Source organism: Cibotium barometz, chromosome 51 (assembly GCF_041138505.1).
Source record: "Cibotium barometz isolate CiBa-2024 chromosome 51, ASM4113850v1, whole genome shotgun sequence".
Classification (NCBI taxonomy): domain Eukaryota; kingdom Viridiplantae; phylum Streptophyta; class Polypodiopsida; order Cyatheales; family Cibotiaceae; genus Cibotium; species Cibotium barometz.
In genome coordinates this window covers 17,782,389-17,799,539 of record NC_141096.1, presented here as the reverse complement: position 1 = coordinate 17,799,539, position 17,151 = coordinate 17,782,389, and the positions used below count along the sequence as shown (strand labels likewise).

General features: G+C 45.2%; 1 protein-coding gene across 7 annotated transcripts in view; it reads left to right on the top strand.

The window, feature by feature from the left end:
- Positions 1 to 3,830: 3,830 nt before the first annotated feature.
- The window catches only part of LOC147609379 (nuclear pore complex protein NUP98A-like), a 33,287-nt gene continuing 19,966 nt past the window's right edge, over positions 3,831 to 17,151 (top strand). For 3 of the 7 annotated variants that reach the window (XM_086788026.1, XM_086788029.1, XM_086788023.1), the window contains exon 1: positions 3,831 to 3,967. The gene's annotated coding sequence lies outside the window, so the exon portion shown is untranslated. Of the gene's footprint in view, positions 4,317 to 17,151 lie in introns of all 7 variants that reach the window. The other 4 variants (XM_086788027.1, XM_086788024.1, XM_086788028.1 and 1 more) reach the window with 3 other exon arrangements.

The window sequence follows — 17,151 nt, the reverse complement described above, 5'->3', positions numbered from 1 at the left end:
CATGTGCCTGCTAGAATCTCCTTCAAGTGACAACTCAAACACATTAGTTTCTTCCCTTGTTTCTTGATGTTGTAGAGCTATGCCACAGGGCTCCACTTATCATTGCTTCTTGCAAAGCTTGGCACAAATATATTCTTAAGCCAAGTAAAATGGACCTTATCCTTCAACTTTTTAGAGTCATGTACCATATAATAAATTTTAGGGAAAATGAATGGATCGTGAGCTCATCAATGGGTCTACATGTTTCACAAATGGACTCAAATATTTCCACATGTTGGATGGGGTCACTATCTCCATCGAAGCTTTGCATAAATTATGTAATATGGTACGACTTCATGGTGTTTTGCCTTGGGGCATAAAATTGAGCAGCCCCCATTCCCTACCTATTTCTATTACTGTCCTTAGCAAATCAGCTGGGGTAGTTATGGTTTAGACTGGGCTAGCTCATAAGCTGGTTCTATGAAGTGTCTTATTCCTCTCCCTCTTCCCTTCCCTCTTCCTGACTTGGTTTCTAGGTGATACTCTTCTCTAGTTGAGGTCATGGGAAAAGGTGGAATCCCCTTTTTAGTGTGTCTTCCCCTTGGTGGGGGAACCCTTTCTTATCCATGTAATAGAGTTGATTACATTTATGTCAGGGACTCTTGATCAGTCATCATCCTATTGATGTCCTCCTTGGTATAGCGTTGTTCTTTAGATTTCCCCTCTTTTTCTAGGTTGGGTCCTCATAACCCATAAAGGTTTGCTATTTCCCATTCTCCCTTTGGATCTTCCCGAATCATCTCTAAGTGTGACATCCCCTCTGCCAACAATTCTTGTGCAAAGGGCTTGGGCTTGTGCCATAGCCTCCAATTCCCTTTCTTGTATGTCTGGCTCTAGAGTTTGCATTATTTATAGATTTTTTTTGTTATGTTACTAAGGCTCTTCTCATATCCAGTTATTGTTTCCTTTGATCAAAGATTTGTGTTTGCCTCTAGGCCTTCTTGAATTTCATTTCTACCTCCATGTCCTCACTCATTTCAGGAAAAAGGTTTCTCCAGTCCCTGGTGATGCCTTCCACACATCCCTCTAAATCCTAGGAGTGAAAGAGATTTGCTCATTAGGATGGGTAAAGGTGTGAGGTTGGGATTTCTATCCAAGACCCTTGGGGCTATGGGGGGATGCTAACGTGTGCCAAGCTTCATGCATCTATATGGGGATGACATGCAAAGGAGAGGTGTAGCACAAACTCACACCTAGGCATTTAGAAACATGAGTGCCTAGGTATGAGTCCATGCTGTGCCTCTCCTTTTCACTTCATCATCATACAGATGCATGAAGCTTGGTGCAACATCCTCTTGGATAAAAATCCCAACCTTCCAAAGGTTTCCCTTGGGCACAAAAGTCTATAGGGGAGGTTCTACTTGTGCAACTCCTCTTCATGTTAGGAACCTTTAAGTATTGCTCATTGCAGCTCCTCTTCATGTTAGGAACCTTTAATTATTGCTCATTGCACAACCTTCGTCAACTAAGTGAGCCTCTTAGTCAATATTTTGGTAATTTTAAATAGACCACCGGATACTATTGTGAGGGAGTCTCCTCCACTTGCTCATCAATAATTTAAGCTTCTTCCATGGATTCTCCTCCACTTGCTCATCAATAATTTAAGCTTCTTCCATGGATTCTTTTCTATGGGTGTCGCTTAAATTTAGACCTTTTCAAATAAACACACTTTGATACGTGCTAACTGAAGGACCGGACCAAATACGTATCTATTAAGAAGATCCTTGTTAGTTAGATGCAGGCCACTGGATATTATTATGAGGGAGTCTCCTCCACTTTATCATCAATCATTTGAGCTTCTTCCATGGATTCTTTGCTATTGATGTCACTTAAATTCAGACCTTTTCAGATAAACACACTTTAATATGTGATAGCTGAAGGACCAGACCCAATACTTCTATGTTAAGAAGATCCCTGTTAGTTAGATGCACTATCTTTTGGAGCATTTTCATCTCCTAGAATCTTTATGGATCTCAAGTGCTTTCAGTAGGCCAAATCTCAGTGCTTGGACCCAGAGTTTTTGTTTATAAGCCTCTGGTTACCCAAGGGTTGAGTTATTCCAACGTGTGAATAACTTTAGTTTTTACCATTATAAAATTTCTCTTATCCTTCAATTTCAGGGTGATAACATGGATTACTATTGTTCCACCAGCTGATTAGACTAAGCATTATCCACAATTGAGCTATTCCCAAAGATAATCATGACAAGAATATCTGGGAGATATTCACACATGAATAGCTTGAGATAGTCACGGACTTTTCACACCAAGTGGACTTGATCTTTCAAGTGCAATTTATTCATCATTAATAGACTTTAATAGTCAAGATATGACCTTTAGTTACCATAGCAAGTTAAACAAACAAAATAATTTTGACATGAATTTCTCAAATGATTCACAATCATGAAAAACTCTGGTTTTTCATGCCAAAATTTTTTAATCTTTTGATATCGAAGTCACTTGCAATGAACTTAGATAATCATTCTTGATCATGTAGTCACCTTAATATCCTTAATTGATGAAATTATTTTGGCATGATTTTCTCAAGAAACTCACAACATGAATATCTAGGAGATAGTCATGTGTGAATAACTCAAGATAATCACGGCCATGAAAAACTCTCATTTTTCATGCCAATTTTTTTCAAGATAAGAGGTGTGCACCAAGTACTATTGCACTGATGTGGGTTACCTCGTGCAACCTCTCTCCCCATCCTTGACTTTGTCTCCTCTTCCACCCTTAGAAACCCCCGTTCACCACATCCTTTTTTCCCACCACCTCCCACTAAGGTTTCTTCCTCAACCTTTCCCGTGCCCCATCCACCATCACATCCGAGCTCCAAAGGTTTGTTCCACACTATTACATTATTTTTGACATCTTGTTAGAGGCATCATGACACATTACGACTATCACCCTTTCCCATTAACAAATAGTGGCACCTACATTGACATCAATCAACAGCTTAGGCATTCTCTTTACATGGCTAAGAGGGAAGCTCAAGATGCCATCATTTAGGGTAGAGGATGTGGAGGAGGAGCATGAGAGGTTGTAGAGGAGGAAGATACACTACTCACCCATCTATAGGAGGAACTTTAAGCTTTATGAGTCCCCCATTATGGACAATGATGCTATGGCCACCATTAGAGAGCACGAGGATTAGGTAATAGCAAAGATTTACTTCACCGTAATCTTGAGAGTGTGCAGCCATCATGAGATCGAGTTGGCCACCACCATTCATCGTTAGTATGAGTGGGAGTTGGCTGCTCTTAGCGAGCTGGCTTTAGTAGCTAAAGAGGATCTCACTAAGTTTCAGTGCCTTGTCGAGAGGCATCGTTCCGTTGGTCATTAGCTAAGGTTTTAATACCTTAGCTAGCCTAAGGTACCCAGCTACCTAGCGGAGCACTAGCCAGCAAGCGAGCAGCAGGCGAAAAAAAAAGAGCGAGCAACAGGCAGATTTCTCTGTCTCTCTCTCTCTTGTTGGAGGCTGACGGCCGCATGCAGTGACAAAGAAACTAGGCCACCTTCTATACCCCGCAATGGTTACGGGAAGATTCCAGATAACCTACCTCAGCCTAAGGTTGAAATCACATTATTAATTAACTGAGACTAAGATTGCCTTTGTCTCAACTAAATAATTAATGTGCAAATAGAATTTTTGTCCATATATATATATATATGAAGGAGGTTTAATAATAAAGTCTCATCTTGTTTAATTAATTAAGGCTTTCACACACCATAGAGGGAATTGGGCAAAAAGGTATTTTTTAGTGTGAGTTTTTTAAAAATAAAAAAGCGGAAGTGTGATTTTTATTAGAGAAACTGCCAAATCATCTCCCTCGGCACATTAGAATCGAAGTCCAGCCTCTGCAAATCATCTCCCTCGGCACATTAGTATCGAAGTCCAGCCTCTGCAAATCTACAGCACGAAGGTAATTCTTTGTCTTGGTGAGGAGCGATCTCCCGAGTTCCCAACGCAGCGATCTGCTAACTTCCTTAAAATGGCCATTTTTTTATTCTGCAAAATTTAATTGCTTGTTTTTAAGCATCCTTAGCTTTGAAGGTTAAAAAAAAGATACACAGCCTTATGCAAGGGTTGTGTCACATATACAAATTGTAGCTTGGTTTTTTCACATCAGATGGCAACCCTTGGGAGCAGTCGGACAGGGCATGTGTCACTTGGCAGTGATGGCATGGCGGCGATGATACCTGGCAGGTCGTGGACCTGGCTCCTGACAGCAGGAAAACAAACCGACCAGTAGCATTGGTGCATATATATACGTGGGTAGCCAAATCATCATAATCATCTCCATTTGCTCAGCTCTAGTATCGGCAGAGCGTTTCTCTACACACAAGCTTGCCAGGCGGTGTTCAGCCGGTCGTTTGGGCTGTTTTCTCACTTTCCGTCTCTCTCTTGTACCAAGACTTCAGTTGTAAGCGTCCTGTTTTTTGTACATAATACAGACAATAGTTTCAGGGATGCTTGTGTGTGCTGTGTGATTCCACTGTACTCTTCTCTATTTCTCACACATAGACATGTGTTCTACACTTGGTATCAGACCCTAGCTGTGAGATGGTTGCCATTGATGTTTTTCGGCTCCATTTGGTGTGTATGGCTTTGACAAGTGCCGCCCTCTTGTGGTGGGAAGACCACCTTCGGCACCACTCCGTGACATGCTGGGATGATTGCCGCAAGGCTGAGTTGAAGCAATTTATGCCCATAGATTACCGGCGTGAATTGAAGAAACAACGGGAGTGTTTTATGGAGAAACATGGCGAATTGATAACCAACTATCTCACTGCTTTTTGGAAGATTTTTCTCATGCTCTTAGGGACCCTCGGCCGTCAGAGCAGATTGAACAATTTATGAATGGTTTGAAACCATCCTTGCACATAGACATTCTTGAACATCGGCCCTATGATCTTTTCGATGCGGTTCGTATTGCTATGACCCTCAAAATGCAGGAGCATTCAATTGTGGGACTCAACGACTTGTGCATCAGAAAGGCAAAGACAAGGGTAGTAAGTCCAAGACCAAGGATAGTAAGGACAAGTTAGTGAGGGAGCCTCAATGACTTGCCTCACCCCTGAAGAGCGTTGCACTAAGATGATTGCAAGACAATGCTTTTATTGTGACTCCACCGAGCATATTGGAAGGCACTGTGGTTGAGCAGTTGAAGTTGCCTACGATGGTGGACACCAATGGCATAGTCCTAGTCATCACTATGAGAGGCAAGCGAAAGAAATCGAACTAGTTTCGGACTGCAGAGACTTTGGAAAATGCCTTGTTGGCCTTTGGTGAGTTTTCTAGATGTCGAACGTTCAAGGTGCACCTTTCAATTAGGTGGATATTATTCTAGGCCACCCATGGTCGTATGATAATGCGGGCGTGGTTTACCACAAGGAGCAAAGGTTGACTTTCTAGGATACTTCCGGTTGCTCCTTAGAGGTGATTGGGAAGAATCAATGTCTCACATAGGTCCTCTTACAATTATATACGCCCTTCAAATGAAACGGGTGGATATGCAGGGATGGGTATACCTATATGGTATATGTTCAGGCTATACCTATACGGTAGATAGACATCACTGTTAGAAGTCATCTCCTGTCCAGTTTTATACACCAGGGCCTTTGTTGTGGGTGTGCCCGCCCTTATGAGGTGTTTTATCATTTTTCCCCACTCTCTGCATTTTTTCCTTATTTTTTCCATTTTTTCTGTGGCTTGGGAGGGAGCCCTGAGGCGGCTGGAGGACAGTAGCTGGCCGACTGCCCAGACATCAGTCGTGGACTTCTGTATGCTGGCCGACTGGATGTATGCAGTCGTGGGCCTCATTTGCTGCTGGCCGACTGTTGATACAATCGTGGAGTGCCTTTTTCAGCAGGTCGGCTGCTCATATGGGGGCATATAAATAGGCCCCCAGTCCCCTTGCCATTTGTGTATCATACCCGGGATTTTCTTGTGTATATAGAGCAGAGTTACACGCCTACATCTCTCTCTCTCTTGTGCTGTATTTTTCTGCATGCATTTTTGCTCTTGTGTTCCTAGATTTGGTCATCATCTCCGCTGCGTATTCTGACATGGTATCAGAGCCCTAGGCTCTAGATAGTTCTTGGGATTTGTGTGAGCAAGAGGGGGACTGTTTTGTGGCTGATTGGTGGACTGTTTGGGACTGTTCGGGAAGAGGAGAAGCAAGAGGACGGCGGGCTGATTTGCTGGACAGCCACTTGCAGGTATTAGTTCTTCTTTGTTCCCACCCACCCACGCACTTTAAGTTCCATCCTTTCCGTGAGGATAAAATGATACAGATGGCACATGGATTCCTGACAGGAAAAGCCCTTACGTGGTAGAAAGAGTTATGAGTGAAGCCCAATGACGTGGGTAGATTTTGAGAGGGTTTTCCTGGAAGAGTTCCTGCAAGCTGAGGATGAGTACGACATTGTATCCAAGTTTAAAAACTTGGAAATGAAGAATATGCCTTTCGACGCATATTTGTAGAAGTTTAGAGAGTTGCCGGCTCGGGCAACTCATCACTATTTTGGGATTCTTTGTGGATGGATTGCCTGATGGATATCAGCTCCAAATGAGAAATAATCGCAGCAAAACATTGGATGATGCTATCCGATATGCCAAGATTTTTGATGACATTGTGGTGAAGAAACAGTCATCAAAGAAACCCCAACAATCCTCAGTAATAGACCAGGCAGGATCCCGATGTAAACAAAGGTTTAAGCACGGGAAGACTCCTGCATAGACCTAGAGTGAGTCACAGACTACGAGTGACCCTAGTTCAAAGAAATCAAAGAAAGCGGAGCAGACGCTTCAATTCATTAAGGAGGGTTAGTGCTTCACTTGTGGTCAACAAGGTCACATGAGGATGAACTGCCCACAGGCAAAGGGCAAATCAAAGTCAAAGGGAGCCCATGCGACCGAGGCTAAAGGTAAGATTACCTCCGTACATACTATTGTTTCATATCAGAGTTCTTGCAAGGATTGTAGCTTTAGAATGAAAGTTTTCAGTTCTATAGACCTAATATGGATGTATAGGTTGGTCGTTGGGAAAAGCAATACACATTCTTTTTGACCCTAGGAGTACTCACAACTTCATGAATGCCAAGCTTGTGCAGAAGTTGGGAGTGAAGATGCAGCCAAGCGATCACCAGTATCGTGTCCACATGCCGTTTGGCAAACAATTTTGGGATCGACGGGTGTCTCTATTGCCTATAACTATACAGAGCTACTTGGAGCCACTAGATTCGATGATTATGAATCTGGATATAGTGGATGTTATTATAGGTAAAGAGTGGTTTCATAACAACAATTTATAGATAAATTGGAAGTCATAAGCTATCTTTTGTCATGGACGATGTCTAGTTTTGTCTACAAGGTGATTTTGATGCATCCACTACACTTGTAAATTCAGTGGAACTTCGTAATATAGTAAAGAATTCTAATTATGAAGTGTTCCAATGTATGGGAGACACAGGCTTTAGAGAACATTAGGGCAGAGTTTTCCGATGTTTTCCTGCTGAGTTACATGGTCCTCCACCCAGTCGGTCAGCTGATCATAAGATTGATTTAGTTCCAAGGTCTCAACCTGGGAACATTGCTCGCTGGAAGAGGATGAGATTGCCCGACAAGTGTCGGAATATATCAGGATGGGACAGATTTGTAAGAGCAAATCTCTTTTGGGAGAACCGGTAATTTTAAAGCACAAGAAGGACAATGTTGGAAAATATATCATCTCTAGATGGTCTACATGTACCCTAGCATGCTTGTACTTGGTCATTTCTATGAGGCCTTGCATTGGCATGTCTAACTGACATCATTTAGGATTTTTCTAGCATTTTATGATTCTTTTTGAGTCTTTTTTATGGCTGTCACCTTGCAACCAGTTGCCTGACTCGCTCATATGAGAGATATATAAGGGTTCACACCCTTCTCCTCTCATCTCATCTCATTCTTGCATATTTGCTGGAGGTCATTGGCTGTTGCAACAGTCTCTTATTCTTGTAAGCACCTATGGGCTTCCCTCGTGCTCATTTTCCGCAATAATCAACTATCTATAGTCTTCTACAGTTTGTACTTGTGCCCACAACCTGTGTTCTCTCTTTCTTTCATGGTATCAGAAGGAAAGTGCTGCGTTTTTCTGATTGGAGTAGAGGCTTCTTTAAGAGTGCTGCGTTTTCTGCATCTGTAGCCTGGGACTGCTGCGTTTTTGCTGCTGGAGGCTGAGGCTCTCTTCTAGGTGCTGAGGACAGGGTTCCTAAGAGATTTATTTTCTCTCTTTTTGGTTCCCACCCTCCCTTCCTTTCTTCTTTCTCTGCCCTTGCTATGCACAGCATGAGAGGAGGCTATTTGCTGTATTTTACAGCCCTCTTGCTTCAAAGAAGGTTTCTTGAGATGACATGGCTTCAGGAGATTTCTCTACTGGTGCTCTTTCTCCAGTGGATACTCCAGCACCTTCACTGCCTGGATCCCCTACTCCCGCTCCCTAGGTGGTTCCTATTCCCGATCTTTCTTCTTTGAGTTTCTCTCATCAAGTTCATGCTTGCACCCCTACCCACATATCCCTCCCCAAGTCAGTGACTCCATGAAGCTTACACCCACCAATTATCATACTTAGTCTTTCTACACTCAGTTATTGCTAGAAAGAGCCGATGTGTGGATGTCCATCTCCACACCTCACTTGGTGGACCCTGCTTTGAGAAGCATATTGGATGTTAGGGCCCATCTTATCATCATCCACTGCATGACTCCATCTATATAGGCACAATTTGTCTCGACCCGGAGTAATGCTCATTAGATATGGACGGAGATCCAGAGGAGGTATGGGAGATTTCGACAGTGAAGATTGCCAAACTGGAGTCAGATCTCAAGAAGATTACAATCAATGAGTTAGATAACATGGTTGAGAAGATTGGAGAGCTCACCCATATCAAGGTGCAGATTGAGGAGTATGGGAGCACAATCAACAATCCTATCCATAAGCTTCTTGGTAAATTGCCTGCTTCCTTTGATTCTTTTAGGGATCATATTTACTTCCGTGATCCTCTTCCCCCTTTTAAGGAAGTCGTGAGTTATCTCCACAATTGCATGCTTCGCGGAAAAGGCAAGTCGGAGTTTGCTTTTGTTGCCACTAACAAGGGCAAAGGCAAAGGCGGAAAAGGAAACTCTAACAACAACAAAAACAAAGGCAAAGGCAAGGGTAAACAAGATTATTCAAAGGAGTCCAGGGACAAAAGCAATGAATGTGACTACTATGGCAAGACAGGTCATATTGAGGCTCGTTGCTTTGCTCGTCGCGATAGCTCTCGAGCAGCCAAAGCCAAGTATAAAGGCTAGGATGCTTTCGAAGCATCTGACAAGGACAACACCAAAGACAAGGGCAAGGACAAAGTTCGAAAGGAAGGATATGTGAAAGTAGCATACATGGCAGTCATAGATTCATCCACTTCTTCATAGGATTCACTCCTTGTGATCACAGAGATGACTTTTCGAGAAGAGGTTAGTGGCACACCTGAAGCGGTGGAATTGGTTGGTGATAGTGGTGCTTTTGCCCTCATGACCAATCAAGCCCATATCCTGGAGGACTACCAGACTCTCTCTTCTTCAGTTCGCATCGGCGCCAACTCCTCGCTTCTTGTCATCGGTGTTGGTAATGTTTCTTTGGGTTCTGCTGCCACCTTACATGATGCTTTATATGTACCACGGATTTTGAAAAATATGTTTTCAGTATACAACGCTTCTCAGAAGAGACTTGGTGTGTACTTTGATGATGAGGCCATTGAAGTGATCGGTTGGAAGACTCTCTCAGTTGTTGCCAATGGAGTCCATGATGGGGGTCTGTCTGATGTCACCAGCCTAGACATTTCCTAGTATGAAAGGGGTCTGGTGGACGACATGACGTCCAAATATTCGGAAAGAACAAGCTTTGGGAATGGGGGATTATCCTTGAGTACAAAGGATCTCTCACTCCTAAAATTTAGGAGGTTGCTATTTTTGGACCGACTCCGATGGAAATTTTGTTCACGTCATTACGTCTGGAATTGAGCAGATACCAAGAGTTGCCAAAGTACCTATGACAAATGGGATACCAGTTGGGATATTTTTAGACATAAAGATTATGGGAGAACCCATCTCTTAGATTGGGACATGTGGCAAGAAAGTGGATCAAAGTGAGACAAGTGGCCTCACACTTGTCATTATAGCCTTCTCTTGCCATTTTAGCTCATGGGAGGGCTAAATCTATAAATTGGAGCCCTCTCTCTTCATTTGGGAAGGCTCTCTTGCTGCTTACTAGTCTCTACCACCGTTACAGGCTTCCCTAATGATGGCTACTCTCTTTTTCTCTCTTGAAGGCTGCCCATGAAGAATACCGGCTGTTGGGGATTGTTTTGGAGGCTTCCATCGCGACGAAATACTGAAGGCAAGGGTATTTAATCATTTTATTATAATTTCTAGTCACTGGACTTGTTGTACGAGCCCTTGTACTTGCTATACCTACTGTACCAACCGTTGTACCGGTTGTACCAGCAATTGTACCTACTGTACCAGCCCTTGTACTTGTTGTACCAACCACTCTCCCAGCTGTATCCCACTGTACCAACCACTGTACTATCAAAATATGCAGCAGAGATCAAGACAAAATCTGAAAACACAAGAGCAAGTGCACTGCAGAAAAATACAGCAATAGAGAGGGAGAGAGAGAGAGGCGTGTAACTCTACTATATACACTAGGAATCCTGAAATACAAGAATACAATGAGTGGGGGCCAAGGGGCCATTTTATATGGCCCCTACAAGCAGTCGGCCTGCTGTAGAGACAGCCGACAGCCACCTCGAGGTACCCGACCAGGAGTGCTCCTAGTCGGTTGGAGAAAATCTTGTCGGCTAGCAGTACCTGAGTCGGCTAGCTCTAACAGACATGTTGGATACCACACAGAGGCAGGTGGGCAGCCGACAACCCTCCACACAACATAAAAATAGGGAAAATCATGGAGAGTGGGGAAAAATGAGAAAACACCTAAATCGGGCGGGCACACCCACAATAGAGGCCTTGGTGTAAATATACAGACAGGAGATGACTGCTAACACCCCCTCTCAGCTCCTGGATGTGGAACCAACCCCAGGAAGCTGGAGTGTTGTCGGAGCATAGCCCGAGGTAGAGACCTCGTGAAGAGGTCCGCCACATTGTCCTTCGTCGAACGATAAAGAAGCAAGATGTCACCAGCCAAGATCTTCTCACGTACAAAGTGATATTGTATCTCTATGTGCTTGGTCCGGGCATGGAAGACCGGGTTCCGAGCAATAGCTATACAGCTCTGGTTATCGCACTGGATGACTGTGGGCTCCTTCTGTGGAAACCCAATCTCGCCAAGCAACCTCCGCAGTCACACAACCTCGCAAGCACCACCACAAGCAGCCCAGTACTCTGCCTTTGTCGATGATAAGGCAATAGTTGGCTGCCTCTTACTGCTCCATGAAACCGCTCCTGAGCCGAGGGAAAAACTGTAGGCTGATGTGGATCTCCTTGTGTCTGGATCTCCTCCCCAATCTAAGTCACTCCATCCTTGGAGTCCGACTCCATCCATCAATCCAACATCTGGCAAGCCAACCACCATCTGGTCCTGGAAAGCTCGCCGTAGTGCATCCACATTTAAGTGGCCAAACCGAAAGTGCCACAAGTCACCAACCTGAGAACCTGTCAATGAGGAGAGTGGGGAGAGTTTGTAGATACCATTCTCCACGCCACCTTCCCAAACAACCTGGCTAGTCTCGCGGTCCCGTAGAGCAATTGAATGCTCCTCAAACTCCACCCAGAAGCCAGTCTTGCATACCTCATGCACTGACAATAGATGAAAACCAAGTGCTGGGAGGTAAAGAACACAAGAGGAGTGCTTACCCCCCTTGCTGTCGGGATCCGGCCCTCACTGTGTATCGGAATTGTGGAATTGTCGCCAATGAAAATGTGACCTGATTGCCGTTTCAGATCCAAAAAGAAGTCACGGGAAGGAGTCATGTGCCTGGAAGCACCACTGTCGAGAATCCACTCCTGAGTATCCTTTGCGGTGAAGCCAACTGCCTCCTCACTTGAAGAAGATGAAGCATCTGAGTCCATCATCTCTAAGTGCACAAAGGTTGGAGTCTTTGCAGCTGAAGCTGAAGAATCAGCACTCTTCCCAGTCCGCTTAGGACACTTCCTCCAATAGTGGCCTTTCTCGCCACAATCATTGCAAGTCCTCTCGGCCTTCAGTTTCTCTCGGTCTGCGTCAGGCTTCTTCTCAGAAGACTTCTCCGATGAAGCCTTCCCTTTGCCCTTCTTGTTGTTATTTCGGCCTTTCCACCGTTGGCCAGTTAAGGCCTCCGAACCTCCGCCCTGTGGAGGGTTCGTGAATCTTTTTGGTCCAAGACCATGGGCACAAGCTCCTCCCATGTGATGGTGCTGAGCCTGCCACTGGTAATCAAAGAAGAGTAAAATGCTGAGTACTGAGAGGGAAAATGCGACGGCAACGTAATGGCCATATCCTCCGATGATATCTCTTTCCCAGCCTGGAGAACTTCCTGCTGAAGAGCTTGTAGCTTGTTGATGTGCTCCCGCATCATTGACGACTTTGCGGGATTCATCACCCGCATGTGTACTTCCAAGGAGATCCTCTTCATGGGCGATATCCTGTTATAGAGAGAAGCCAAATGCTGCCATATACCTCTGGCCAGCGTCATATGCTTGATATGTTTGATTACCTGTGGTGTGTAGTTGAGGAAAATGAAAGAACGGACCTTGGCATTGACACGATCCCACAACTGTGCTTGTGCCTCGCGTTCCTTCCGAATGGAGGGCAACTCCCCTTCCTCTTAACTCCGGCCGTGGAACCGCAACAACAATGAAATCAGCAAGGTCATAAGACTCCAAAACAGATTCCATCATTACCTTCCATATGCCATAGTTATTCCCGTCCAACTGCCGGTCCACTGGGAACGTGGGGAGTGTCGGGATCTTTACATGCTTCTTAGCCATCTCAAGTAAATCTGCCATTGCGGGGGTGTAAGTGAAAAGGGTGGGTGGGTGGGAAAAAAGAAGAACTTAAACCTGCAAGTGGCTGTCCAGCAAATCAGCCCGCCTTCCTTTTGCTTCTCCTCTTCCCGAACTGTCCAAAACAGTCCACCAATCAGCAACAACAAAACAGTCCCCCTCTTGCTCACACAGTTCCCAAGATCTATCAAGAGCCTAGAGCTTTGATACTGAAACCGGCCTTCAGAAATTTGATGGGCGGTGAAACAAACACTCGCACACAAAACACTTCAACACCCATGGGGACTTGGAAAAAGGAAAATAAATAGGGGGAGCTAGAGTGCTCCTGCAAATAGTACAAGGACACCGATTGGCCCCAAAACACAGTGGCGCCCCTTGCGGTATTTCTTTACTTGATCGAATTTGAATACAAAGTACAACTTGTAGAATCCTCCACCACTAGGATCCCTTATAGTTTCACCCAGGACTTCCAAATAAGAACTCTTGTTATTACAACACAGCATACCATGGAGAAGGCACTGTTAGAAGTCATCTCCTGTCCAGTTTTATACACCAGGGCCTTTGTTGTGGGTGTGCCCGCCCTTATGAGGTGTTTTATCATTTTTCCCCACTCTCCGCATTTTTTTCCCCTATTTTTCCCATTTTTTCAGTGGCTTGGGAGGCAGCCCTGAGGCGGCTGGAGGACCAGTAGCTGGCCGACTGCCTAGATGTCACCATTGAGCTATCTAGTGGTCCTCTTATCTTCTTGTGTGAGCTTTGGGCTCTGGATGAGCATACTCTGTAGTGGTGCTCCATCGCTAGGACTGGCACGGCGTGATTCGTAGTGCCAGGGACGGGTGGATTGCACACGGTGTATGCTTCTGGATTACCACCGCTAGGACTGGCACGGCGTGATCCGTAGTGCCAGGGACGGGTGGATTGTACACTGTGTGTGTACCTGGAATTGACTTTCCGGTGGGCCTGCTTGTGCCCGGAAATGTCAAGTATTGTGCAAGTACATGAACGGAGATTATCCTTTAACAATGTTGCATTGTGCACTCATGTTTGCCTGCCTTTGAAATGTTTTCGCGTGAACTGGTTTCGTTTGCATGCCTGACATGTGTGTCTAGCTCAGGGGTCGGGGACGCCCTCCCGTGAGCCGTGGAATGCCTTGTCTTCTGACAGGTTTTGTGGCGTGTGAACAGGTGGGAAATCCTTATTTTAATAAGAGTTTTAAGTTATAAGCCTTATAACTTACAGGTTTCATACTTCATTAAAAGTAGGTGGACACTTTATAAGTGTGGGCACCCTCTTTTGGCCTGGGCACCCTTTTATAGCATGTGGGGTGGGGGTTGGCCACCTACCCCACCTACCACACCCAATCCTTTGCATGGGAAGAAGGCGCCTCACTTCCAGCCCTCTCCCTTGCATTTTGGAGGAAGAAAACACAACTGCTTGCTGGGATTTAGAGAAAACAGGCTGTACAGCAGCTGGAGCACTCATTATTCTCATGAAACAGGTCGTACAGCTCCTATTCCAACTATTGTTTGAGGACTGAACCACACAGCAGGTACAACAGGTATATTATCCTCATTTTCTTGCTGATTCTGGTCGTACAGCAGGTACAGCAGGTACAATACCATCATTACCTGTTGATTCTGGCCGTACAGCATCCTTGGAACCCTTTTCCCATGGACTGAAGGGTACAGCTTTCTCTCTATTCACTTCCACACGTGGATTCAGGTCTGGACAGCACTCTTTTTCTCTCATGTGTGTGCTCAAAACAGCTAGCAGGAGCCCTCTTCACTCCCACGTGTGATTCAGGTCAAACCAGTGGGGTTATCCGCGTGGATTTAGGTCATACGCATTTCCTACTAGTGGCCCAGGTTGTTTCACTCTTCCTACTGGCTGTACGGTGGCTCCAGAAGATTTTCATCGCGAAGAATGAGGAATTCTCCTGCTCTCCTATGTCTGGACTCCTCTTCCATTCACCGAGTCAACTCCGTGAGGGTGCCCCATCGCTAGGACTGGCACGGCGTGATCCGTAGTGCCAGGGACGGGTGGATTGCACGCAGAGTGTGACTCTGGAAGGTGCTATGGACGGGACAGCCCTTGGTGATTGCAGACTCGGCATCAACAAACATATTTGGGTTTGATACTTTGTTTTTCATTGTGCATTGCTTATTGGAAATCTGGCCTTGGGCCCGTGTACTTGTAACAAATTCTCCCAAGTAATAATATCATTCCTTGGGGGGGGCCCGGCCGTTCCGGCCTCAGTGTGGTGTCATCTATCTATGCTCAGAGTTGTTAATTACTTGTTATTGCTATTTTGTCTTGTGCTATTGTCTTTTAAGAGTGTATATTAAAGTGCTAATTGGAGAAGTGAGTCCAGGAAGGGGTGACCCCTGCTTGGGTCTCGTTTCAGTGGTATCAGAGCACGGATCTTCCTTTTTCTATATTGGGAGACGATCCAAAGGCTTCCTGACCACTCTCCATTAGTGACTTTACTCTTATTATGGCTAGCCAAGCAAGTAGCAAGGAAGTGCCAAATTCAAAGGGGCACTCCAGTGGAACACAAGCAAGTGGACGGATGCCTTATGCCCGTGATCATGTATGGTTGGGACAGCCGTCCCGTGGCAAGGAGAAAATGCAGGAGCAAGAGCAAGAGCCAAGTGCCATGAATGCTGAAATTCAGCGTATGCGAGAGCTTCTCCATGCCAGGGAGATGGAACTGGCCAGCCTACGTGAGGACCCACACATTCAACAAGTGCTAGATGCAAAGAAAAAGGAGGCAACCGTCTTTCAAGACTTTGAAGCTTTGGCTCGTGGATCAGGGCTGAAACCTCGTGAGCTAGCTCTTTCATTCTTAGTGGACAAGGGTGATGTATTGCAGGGCCAGGATGGGGAGCTTGTTATAAAGAGATCTCCATTGGTGGACATGCCTGGGATAGCCTCTCCAAAGCTGAAATCTGCTGTCCACAAAGAGGAGCCTTCCATTACATCCCGACGTGATTCTACCTTACATGGGAGGCATAGCCATGCCTATGAAGGTAACATTACTTCTAGAGATGATCGTTACAAGCCTCATTCTTCATCTTTGCAGGTTTCTCATGGGCTTAGAGCGCACCGACATCCTCGTACTACTACTTTACCTGTTGAACTCTCCCGTGAAGAGCCATTTCTTCATGCTCCCATCTCCACACCCTCTCCGGATTATGCTTATGCTGCAAGAGATAGTGGTAGGGCTACACACATGCATGCAGGTACAGCACATGGTTCACGTCCACCTATGCCACCTATGTATGCAGGAGCATCTATGGATGCCAGGGCTGATCCACATGAACGTGGAAGCAAGAGGAAGCATGGGGATTATGAGCATCATGTTCATAAGCAAAAGGAATTCAAAGCCGGGGACAAATCCGTCAAGTTCGAGACATATCATGGTGAGTTTGATGCTTCCAAGGCTATGTCATTTGTTTCCTAGTTTGACATTGCTTTTAGTGAAGAGAATTTTTCAGAAAAGTCCAAGGTGAGGCATGCCAGCATGTTCTTGAAGGGCACGGTCGCTCATTGGTGGCTTGCAGAAAAGCTCTCAGGCACTCCCGTGGACACTTGGGCTGAATTCAAAACTAGATTCTATGCCCAATTCTTACCCCCTAATGCCAAGAAGAACATCTGCAAGAAGTGGGATTGGGTTAAGCAGAATGAAGGTGAGTCAGTTCATGCTTATGTATCCAAGTTTTGGAAAACACTCTTGGAAGTTTCCCCTATTATGCAGGTAAATGATGAGGAACGCAAGAGAAAGTTTGAATCGGGACTCCAACCGGTTTATCAATCGGGCTTGGAGTTGTACCCAAACCACACTCTACAACAGCTCATTTCAGCTGCTTTGGCCACCGAGCAATTGGAGCAAAAGCTGAAGCAAAACAATAGAGATGGACATGCTCAAAAGGGGAAGGACAAGGCTGTCACAAATCTGCATAAGGGTGGACAGCCACCTAAAAGGGACTCCAATGAAGTTAAGGGAGCTCCAAAAGCTGAAAGTACCTCAGAGAAGAAGCGTCCCAACAAAAGGCCTAACTATGGACTTACTCCGGAACAAAGGGT